Below are 10,431 nucleotides of genomic sequence, written 5' to 3' on the forward strand. Positions count from 1 at the left end.
CAGTATGTATTCTGTTTCTTAGTCATGCTGGACTATCACGGAATGGTGGAAACAGGCCATTACTACTACTACTACTACTACTACTACTGCTTAGTTACTTGTTACTAAAGATACCAAGATCTCCAAGCAACTTACATTTAAAAACATAAATGCATTATGCCATTAAGCATTTACAATCTCATACAATTCCATATATAAAGGCACTCACATAGAAACACACACACACACACACACACACCAGCCACAGGAAGCTTTGACGACACCTGAATAGCAGAACAAATTATTAATTTATAAATCACCTTTTACAGGTGTGCACCATTGCCTTCCTCTTAGAGGAAGGCAATGGTAAACTACCTCTGAATACCACTTACCATGAAAACCCTATTCATAGGGTCGCCGTAAGTCAGGATCGACTTGAAAGCAGTCCGTCTGACTGACAGGTGTGCAATTTACTTTTTTTTTACAATAGTTTTTATTCAAATTTTCATAAAACATAGAAAACAAAATCATAAAACATTCAAAGACAAAAAACAAAACAAAACAAAAATGATTAAACAAAAAAAAAATAAAATGTTGACTTCCCATTTGTCACATATCAAATCAGTTATAGATCTACAATATATAACAATCCTGTCTCTTAAATCATATTATAAAATCACTTTCCTCCAGTAGTTATCTTAATTAATCATCAAATCTCATAAACATTACTTTATTCTTTCCACAAAAAGTCAAAGAGAGGTTTCAATTCTTTAAGAAATATATCTATCAATTTCTCTCCAAATAAACATGTCAATTAATCCATCTCGTTAATAATTATAATCTTATTGTCATAACCATAGTCCAAATAAACATTTCGATTAATCCATCTCATCAGAATCTGTTAGGTCCAATAATTTCAATAGCCATTATTCCATTATCCCTATTAGTTCCATCTTCCATTTTCAATAGTCCTGTTAAGTCCAGTAATTTCAGTGTCCAATCTTCCATTATCAGTATTCCATAATAATCTTGCTGTCATAGCCATAGTCATATAATAAGAGTCTGATGGGAATTTCCTCTATCCCAAATATTTTCTTGCCATCCATTCTGAATAAGTTGCTGAAATACTGTTGTAAAGTCATATCTGTGTTCTTCTTTTTTACAAAATGCACTGGCTCATCTCTTAAGAGTTTTTCCATTGTCACATGGCTGCAGTTAATTCCATAGATTTTCTCTATATCAAGCTCCATCACATCATTCCAGTCCAGAAGATTATCCAAGCCATTGATAACTTTATCTCTAATATCTTCATTAATTTCTTCAGAGATAACGTTAAATTCCAAACAGTAGATTTTATTTCTAAAATCCATAAACTCCAGATCTTTTTCCAATTCCACATTTGTTCCAATCTCCAGGGCTTGTATCTTCCCTTTATTTTTTCTTTTCTCATCTCTGATCTCATTCTCCTCTCTCACAGGATCCCCTATTTCTTTAAGCTCCTGCGTCATTTTGCTCAGTTCAATTTTCAGCTCCTTACTACCCTGTCGCAGGGTTTGTTTCGTTATCTCAATCTCATCCATTATTTTCTGAAACATAGTTACTTCCAGATTCTCAGCCACTTTCTTGATTGCCATTTTTAAAACCACGAAAACAAAGCAAAACAAAAATAAAGAAGAACCACTTCTTATTTCAGCAACAATTGGGTTAATATTCCAGGCTTGATGACATCACAGTATAAACAGAGCAACCTGCCTTATCTCTCTATGTTCAAGAATGCAAAACAAATTTAGTTGCCAGCATCAAAACAGTTAGTGGCGTCGTGAAGAAGCAGATTCGTCAAAATAAAATAGACCAAAAAGAGAATAGTCCCAGACAATATAATATTCCTCGGAATAGAAATCAGGAATAGAAATCCCTCTTCTGTTTATTATCTTTAGAATGCACTTCCAGGACAGCTTTTTGCGACAGAAACAGAGATAAGCTGTTAATTTCGTGAATAACAGAGAAGAGCTATATCTCACCCAGAAGTTGTCCAAAGCCGATCAATCTGACAAATCTCCTTTTGCTGCAACAATTTAAACCAAGTAAAAAAAATAATAGAAAGAAGGGTGCTTGCCTGTTAGTCCGTTCTCTCTTTAAAGAAAAGATAAACGTATCGCTTAAACAGATAGAGCTTGTTAGGAAGTCCGTCCGGCATTGTTGGCTGGACCTTATCTCATAAATTAATGAAATCCAGTCCTCCCAACAAAAACAGGCTTTTGAGGTTGATCTCTACGTTTCTCCCTGCCCGGGAGAAATTTCATCAGTCAAAAAAAAAATGTTCTGACTGATTTATATCTGAATAAGCTTCTTTTGAGGCGGGAGCCCGTCCCAAAAGCAGGCACAAGCGAAGTCACCCTTCCCGGAAGTCCCAATTTACAAACATGTAATAAAAACAGCTAAAAATAGTTTTTAAAACAGTACAAAATATAACTGAAAATAGGTTTAAAAACAATAAAGGCAGAGACTTGTGGAAACAAAAAATGCCTTTCATTGTTTCTAGAAAGTACAGACAGTGCGCGCCTGCTGTATCTTGGCAGGAATGCTGATGTACAGAACGCTGCCACCACACTGAAAGCCCTGCTCTGAATTACTGTGGACTGGTCTTCTGATATCTTTGGGGATTGAAGGAGAAACTCTCCTGCATAGGGTTGCCAGGTCCAGGGCCTGAGACTGATCCTGTATCTTTAGAAGAAGAGAAAGTCAGCCAAGTACAGGTGTTCTTGCAACACTGTAATGAGAAAAACCACAAGGTGGAATTTTCCCTTCTCCCTACACAACTTTTACAGAAGACCTCTTGGAGGCCGGGCCTCGCAACCCTACATCCTGCAGGATGTGGAAACCTACTGGGAATATAACGGATAAGGTGGTCTCTCAAGAAACCTGGTATTGAGCTGTATAGGACCCTATATGTTAAGAACATAAGAAGAGCCTGCTGGATGAGGCCAGTGGCCCATCTAGTCCAGCATCCTGTTCTCACAGTGGTCAACCAGATGCCAATGGGAAGACCACACGCAGGACCTGAGCACAACAGCACTCTCCCCTCCAGTGGCTTCCAGCAAATGGTATTGGGAAGCACACTGCCTCTTCCTGTGGAGGCAGAGCATAGCCGTCATGGCTAGCTGCCATTGATAGATTTATCTTCCATGAATTTGTCTAATCCTCTTTTAAAGCCATCCAAATTGGTGGCCATCACTGCCACCTGTGGGATCGAATTCCATAGTTTAACTAGGTGCTGCGTGAAGAAGTGCTTCCTTTCGTCTGTCCTGAATCTTCCAACATTCAAAGCCATTGGATGTCCATGAGTTCTAGCTTTATGAGAGAGGGAGAAAAACTGTCTATCCACTTTCTCCACGCCATGAATAATTTGATACACATCTTATAATGTCACCTCTACCTCACCTTTTCTCTAAACTGAAATGCCCCAAATGCTGCAGACTATCTTCATAAAAACTTTGCATCACAGCTTTGAACTGGGCCCAGTAGCAGATTGGCAGCCATGTAGCAGGAATGGGAAGCTCAGACCTGAGGGCTGAATGCGGCCCTCCAGCCCCCTCTATATTCCATCAGCTTTTGCTTAGAAGACCAGTTCCATCAGGCACCTCCAGTTCTTGAGCTGTTTCTATGCCAACTGGTCACTAAAAGAACTACTACTTAAGAACTGGTGCCTGAATTTGCTTTTTTCCTCATCCGTCCCCGTCCCTTTCCCCTTGTGTGTTGTTTTTTTTAGATTGTAAGCCTGCGGGCAAGTTCTGCCTTGTTTTAATCGACTGTATGTAAGCCGCCCTGGGAGTCCTTTTGGCTGAAGAGTGGGGTACAAATGCTCTAAATCAGTGGTTCCCAAACTTTCTCCCCCACAGACTACTTGAAAATTGGCAGAGCACTTAATGACTGGTCTGCCTGTTGTAGCAATTGTGATGCACAGTGCAAATCCTGTAATTTATTGACTTGCAATTTAAATTCCATAGAGTTCAGATTCTAATATAATAAAATACAAGCCAAGAAATAAAAAGCAATAAAAATACTATTAAACATCAACATGAATGTTTACTGTGATGGATGTGCTGTCTCCCATCTTCAGTCACAAACATTTTATGGAGCACCTGATGAAGCTTTTGGACCACTGGTGGTCTGTGGACCAAAGTTTGGGAACCCATGCTCTAAATAAATCAATGGCCCTCAGAAGTGTCCCCTGGACATACCCCTCCCTTGGACACACCCCTCCCCTGGCCATGCCCACACCGTCCTCAAGTGTTTTTGCTTGGTTTTAATATGTCCTTGTGCTGTGGTAATGCCTCTTGTTTTCCTGGATAGAGAAGTTGTGGAGGACAGGAGGAATATATGTAAAAACCTCTGACTTCTGCATGGCTGGACTGTGGCCTACTATACAAAGCTAAGAGTCACATCCATTGCTCCATTTCCTTTTCCATTGCCTCCACCACCACTGGTATGTGGTCCCCAGAAGGTTGTATAGAAAAGAATGTGGCCCTTGGGCTGAGAAAAGTCTCTTACCCTAATGTAGAAGACTAGCCATGCTCCTCTCGCTAGAATTCTCTCTCTGTGTGCACGTATGCACGCATTACGCTGGGTTCCTTTCACCCCATTGTGGGTTTTACCTGATTTGGATGGGTGAAGCCCAAATGAACTAAAGTTGCCCAGGTATGTGGTCAGGGCAAAGGGATCCACACAGTATTGCGAAGGGTTTTGTATGATATAGTAGTTAGAGTGCTGGATTAGGACTTGGGAGACCAGGGTTCAAATCCCCACTTGCCACGAGTCACTGTATCTCTCAGCCTAACCTACCTCACAGGACTTCTGTGAGGATAAAATGAGGAGGTGGAGAATTATGGATACTACCTTGACCTTCTTGGAGAAAAGATGGGATATAAGTGTAATAATAAAGAAAATACATAATTTTCTCTGCTTCAACAGTTAAAAAATAAATTGCCTCTTCTGTTGTTGGCTTTGGCAGACAGGAGCTCCTTGGACCAGGTCCCAAAGAACCATAGAGCCAGAGCTAGGGCCTTCATGGGTGCCTTCACCTAGAACCAAGTGCCTCTCAACCTACTGCACCAGTCCAGTGGCACAAGCAGCACATGACCAGGGTCTACAGAGGAAGTGCCCATCCGCAGGCCAGAGGGTTAGCTCTTTGAAGACTGTAGTTCTCAAACAGGGGATGGGCTCTAGGAGGGGTGACCCTTCAATCCACCACTAGCCTTTCATTGGAACAAGTTGATAACTCTGTGATGCCACATTGCTGCTGCATGGACTCCTCTACAAACCAAGAGCAGGACTGTTGGGAATAAAGCACCAATCCTTGTAACAAGTAACGGGGAGCCATAGACAGACAGGCAACTTTTTCGGCCTTTACTGATTCCTCCTTTAGCAACTACTTGGCTAGAGAACTGCATTGTGAAAATTTGGATAAGTGCAAATTTCAAAGGATGGCTGTGTTTTGGTTTGCATATTGTTTTAGAAAGTGCAAATTTGACCGGTTCAGCTTTGAATATGAACTGAATTGAATTTCTCTCCCACATAGGTTAATGATGCCAAGAGCAGTGGTGGCTGCTGGCCCCATGCCAGTGGGGCAGTAGAATCTGCTCCAGGTTTTAGTCCAAAATTTCAAAGTCCAGACTAAACGTGGAGTGGATTCCACTGCCCCACTTACATGGACCCACCAGTCACCACTGGCCAAGAGGAACCAAGTATCACACAAATTGACATTATATCAAGGACTGCAGAATCACAGGTAGCTAGTGAACACAAGCCAAAAATGAAGCTCTTGGGAGGTAGATCGGGGTTGGGCAGTGACAGAACTAAGAGCATCAGTCCTATCTCATAGTATCCTTGCAGAGTGACTGAGGTAAGGACTGAAAGCACACTGTATGCAGGAAGCAGTATTTCAATGATGATTAGTGATATCAGTATTTTTCCTTGGCTGCTCCCAAGCTGCAAAGTTTTGCATGTGGGAAAGGGCTTCAAAGCAAGAGAAGCTCTGCTGTGGCTGTCTGAGCAGAGCGATCAAGACTGGCTTAGAGAGGATTTGACGCCCTTTTGTGTGTGTGTGTTTTAAGTTGCTGAGAGACCATCTCAATGTGGTCAGAGAGCGCCATCATGTGGTCACTTGAGACAAGCTCAGGTGTCAAGGGAATCAAAGGTGAGAACAAAAGAGTTGGCAAGCTGCACATGTCGTCTCCGGAGAGAAGTGCGACGGCTGCTATGAGGTAAATCTCACAGTGCATCTGGGAGGCAAGCAAACATGGTCTCTCATCTGTTGAGATGGAAACACAATGATCTTCCTGGCACATCATCACTCATGCAATGCCTGATAAAGTGAGTTAATATAGATGCCGATGTGATGATTAGGTGTCACGGTTAGACTGGGACTTACTTTCCTAGTAGATGACTACCTTCCGTGCAATTGCCTGAAGGATCTTCCATGGCTGTACTGGGAAAACAAGACAGTCTGCTAGTATAGTGTGATTAGGGATGGGTGAGAAATTTGATCCGGTGTGCATTTCAAGCTGTATCGATCAAATTCACACTTTCCAAAACAATATGGGAACCAAAACACAGCCATCCTTTGAAATTTGCACTTATTCAAATTTTGCAATGCAGTTCTTCAACCAAACAATATTTACAAACATACATATGTTAGGGGAAAGTGTGCATAGAAATGGAATATATGAGTAAAAATAACTGTCTCCACTCTCGGAGGCATTGTGCCTCTGAGTATTGCCAAAGATTGTCCCCCTGGAGTCCCTTGACCTCAGCACCCCAAGGGGGTTCTTTGCTTCTGAGAACAGTCCCAATTCCCTTGGGTTCCTGCTTCCCAGGCAAACTCTCCCTCTTTCAGGATTAGGTTTACAGTAGAACTACCACCGCCCCTCTTTCTAGCTCCCTACTCTGAGGAAGAGGACCTCAGAGTGCTAACTGAAATTCTAGAGCAGACCTATTGTTACACCCTCTGTACTAGGGCATTAGCCCACACTAATCAACAGTAGTCAGTAGTGTCTCTCGGTCAAGGACTGAATTTTAGAGTCATTAGCCCCAAGCATTAATAAAAGGGTAGTAGTGGTTAGAGCGTTGGACTACAACCTGGGAGACCAGGGTTGGAATCCCCACACAGCCATGAAGCTCACTGGGTGACCTTGGGCCAGTCTCTGCCTCTCAGCCTCAGAGGAAGGCAATGGTAAAACCACCTCTGAATACCGTTTACCATGAAAACCCTATTCATAGGGTCGCCATAAGTCGGGATCGACTTGAAGGCAGTCCATTATTTAAAAGGAAAGAAAGGTACATACAAAAGAAAGCAGCATCTGTTTCCTTAAAAACGAATTGCTCTCAGCCGGGTTACAAGAGATACATTGGCATAGCAGTAGTGAGAGATTCAAACAGACAATATAAAATAACAAACTTACAAACTATCCATACTCACTTCAGCACTGCTTGGTTCCCCAACAGCGTAACTGTAAGTCAGGCAGGTCAAGAAGTTGGAATTAGGAAACGGAAATGGGAACAAGAACAGGAACAACTAACTGAAGGATCCCCCTTCATTTTTATGGAGTTTAGCTGGCAACAGGGAGGGGGGCCAATTAGCCATCCTAGGTGCCCCTTCTGTGATCACCTTCTTTGAAGATAAAGGGGGGCTAGACAGTCCCACCCAGGGGTCCTGATCTGCAATACCCACTCTCCCTGACTTTGATCTCAGGAAGCAGATAAGAGATAACAGATAAGGTTCAGTTGCCTCTTCTTGACATTTGCAAATGGCCTGTCTGGCACTGAAGCCTTGGACTTCTCCTGCAGAGTATCCCAGGAATCAACAAGCTCCCAGAATTCCCTCTGGTTGAACCATTTTAGCCTGACCAACTTTAACTCAAAGTTAGCTATTCTTGACAAGTATCAATTGCTGGGAATCATAGTTGCTGGGAATCACAAGTGGGGAGAATGCTCTCACACTCAGGTCCTGCTTTTGGACTTCCCATGGGCATCTGGTTGACCCCAGTGAGCACAAAGTGCTGGACTAGATGGGGCCTTGGGCCTAATCTGGGGGGCTCTTACATTCCCCTCCTCTCTGAGGGACTGTTTCCCCTCCCTCCTCCCTCTGGGAGTGGTCTAGGTTTATATTGTTTTACCCTTCCTTTCTGGAGGTCTCTTTGTTTCCACCTTCTTCCCTTCATTGAGGGTCTCTTTGTTTTCTCCTGCCTCCTGTCTGTGGGTCTGTGTTTGGGTGAGGATCATCCTTGTATGAGGAGATCTACCTGCATACAGCCGTACCTGTGTAGCTTCCAATATCCATTGAATGTGTGGTTGTTAGACTACTGTGGTGGCAACAGGCTAGGCATGGTAGCAGTGGGTGGAGCTAGACAATCCCTTCCATGAGGCCCCATAGCCTCTTCCATGTGCTCGTTCAATACCTGGAGAGATTCCTGTGAACCCCACTTTTGCTGTTGCTGTAACTCTCAAAATGCAGGTTGCATGCTCCTGAGAGCAAGGAGCTCTTGTTTTTGTGTATAAAGTTTCTCTGTAAAGTGCCAGGCTCAATGAAGGCGCTGTATAAATCAACAATCATCATCATCACGGCTCATTCATTCCGAGAGGTTCATTACAACTTAGCGACAACGTAGTTAACCAGTGCAGCGGCTAATAAAATCTTTACCATCAGAGGGCACCAGACCACTTTGAAGTGTACGTTGTGACGCATCTGCAATATCCTAGGGAACTTTAGCTGGATATTTAACTACAGTTTATTGCAAGACATTTTATTTGTTCATTATTCACCCACACCCACAAGCCTTTGCTCTTTCCAAAGGAAGATACCTGCCGTGTTTGACTTTTTTGTGAGAGACGGCCTGCATGCAAAAGCCATGCCTGTGCTTCAGATATGGAGAGAGAGGAAAACTTTGGATATTGTAAATGCAGCAAAAGAAACTGGGAAAACTTTTTGAAAACTAACCATATCAGAATCGGGCAGCTTCCCCCTGGTTCACATCAGACTAGGGGGCTCCTGCAGGTGACAGGTTTACTGAGCAATCATCCTGATTTTTTGCTCAATGCTTATGTGGATGTTGTATTAAATCCAGTCTTTATTGAACATTCACTCTGATAACCACAGAAAGTCTCTCTCTGTGTGTGTATTTAAAGTGGATTTGTTGTGCCAGACTGCTTTAATCCACTCTAATTGTGTAAATCTACATTTCTGTCATGCACTTGCATCCCTCCCACAAAATACTCACAGCCTGGAAGAAATCTGGCTTGGAAAACAAACTAAGTTGCTTCACTACACACACACAAATCAGAAAGGTTATGATATGAGAAAAACCCCATCAATATGGGGCCAGTGTGAGAACAGGATGCTGGACTAGATGGGCCTTTGGCCTGATCCAACAGCCAGGCTCTTCTTAAGTTCTTATGTGAACCATGAGTCTGTTTCCAAGCCTGAGCTTGGAGGACTTTGCCAGCATCCTTAATTATATACCAACTGATGTTCTTAACATCGAGAATATAGGAAGCTACCTTACAGTGAGCCAGACCATTGGTCCATGTAGCTCAGTATTGTCTACACTGACTGGTAGCAGCTCTCCAGGGCTTCAGGCAAGGTTCTCTCTCAGCTCTATCTGGTGATGCCCAGAATTAAACCCGGCCCTTGCCAGCCATCTCTCTCCCATGTTCAGGGGTAGTGGTAGTGCATGTGAGATTTGCAAAGCTGCCAATAATCAATTATGAACTCATCAATTAATTGCAAATGCATCCCTTGAACATCATTAAAATGTATTATATGCGTAGTATGTGCATAGCAGCCTATGGCCCTACTACCCTGAACAAGCCCGAACTCGTCTGATCTCGGAAGCTAAGCAGGGTCAGGTCTGGTTGGTACTTGGATGGGAGACTGCCTGGGAATACGGGGTGCCGTAGGCTTAGAGGAAGGCAATGGTAAATTATCTCTGAATACCTCTTACCATCGAAGGCCCTCCTCTGGGTACCGACTCATACAGAGGCTCGAAGGATGACGACAAGATCTAGGGCCTTCTCAGTGGTGGCCCCCGAACTATGGAATAGTTCCTCTGATGAGGTGCGCCTGGCGCCAACATTGCTTTCTTTTCGGCGCCAGGTTAAAACTTACCTCTTTTCCCAGGCATTTTAATACATTTTAATATATTTAGTATATTTATAACACTCTGGTATACTAAATTAATTGTGTAATATGTTTTAGCTTTTGGGAATTTCTGTTATGTGTGTGGTAGTTATTATGTGATTTTATCATATTGTATTTTTATATTCATGTTGTTCACCGCCCAGAGAGACGTTGGCTGTGGGCGGTATAGAAACTGAATAAAATAAATAATAATAATAATAATATGTTGTAATTGACTTGAAGGCATATGACAACAACAACAACAATGTGCATAGCAA

At 42.6% G+C, this 10,431-nt stretch overlaps 1 pseudogene; it reads left to right on the forward strand.

Moving 5' to 3' along the window:
• The first annotated feature begins 9,817 nt into the window (after positions 1 to 9,817).
• On the forward strand, positions 9,818 to 9,936 carry LOC133375782 (5S ribosomal RNA; annotated as a pseudogene).
• Positions 9,937 to 10,431: the final 495 nt, after the last annotated feature.

This window comes from Rhineura floridana, chromosome 1 (genome assembly GCF_030035675.1).
Source record: "Rhineura floridana isolate rRhiFlo1 chromosome 1, rRhiFlo1.hap2, whole genome shotgun sequence".
Lineage (NCBI taxonomy): Eukaryota > Metazoa > Chordata > Lepidosauria > Squamata > Rhineuridae > Rhineura > Rhineura floridana.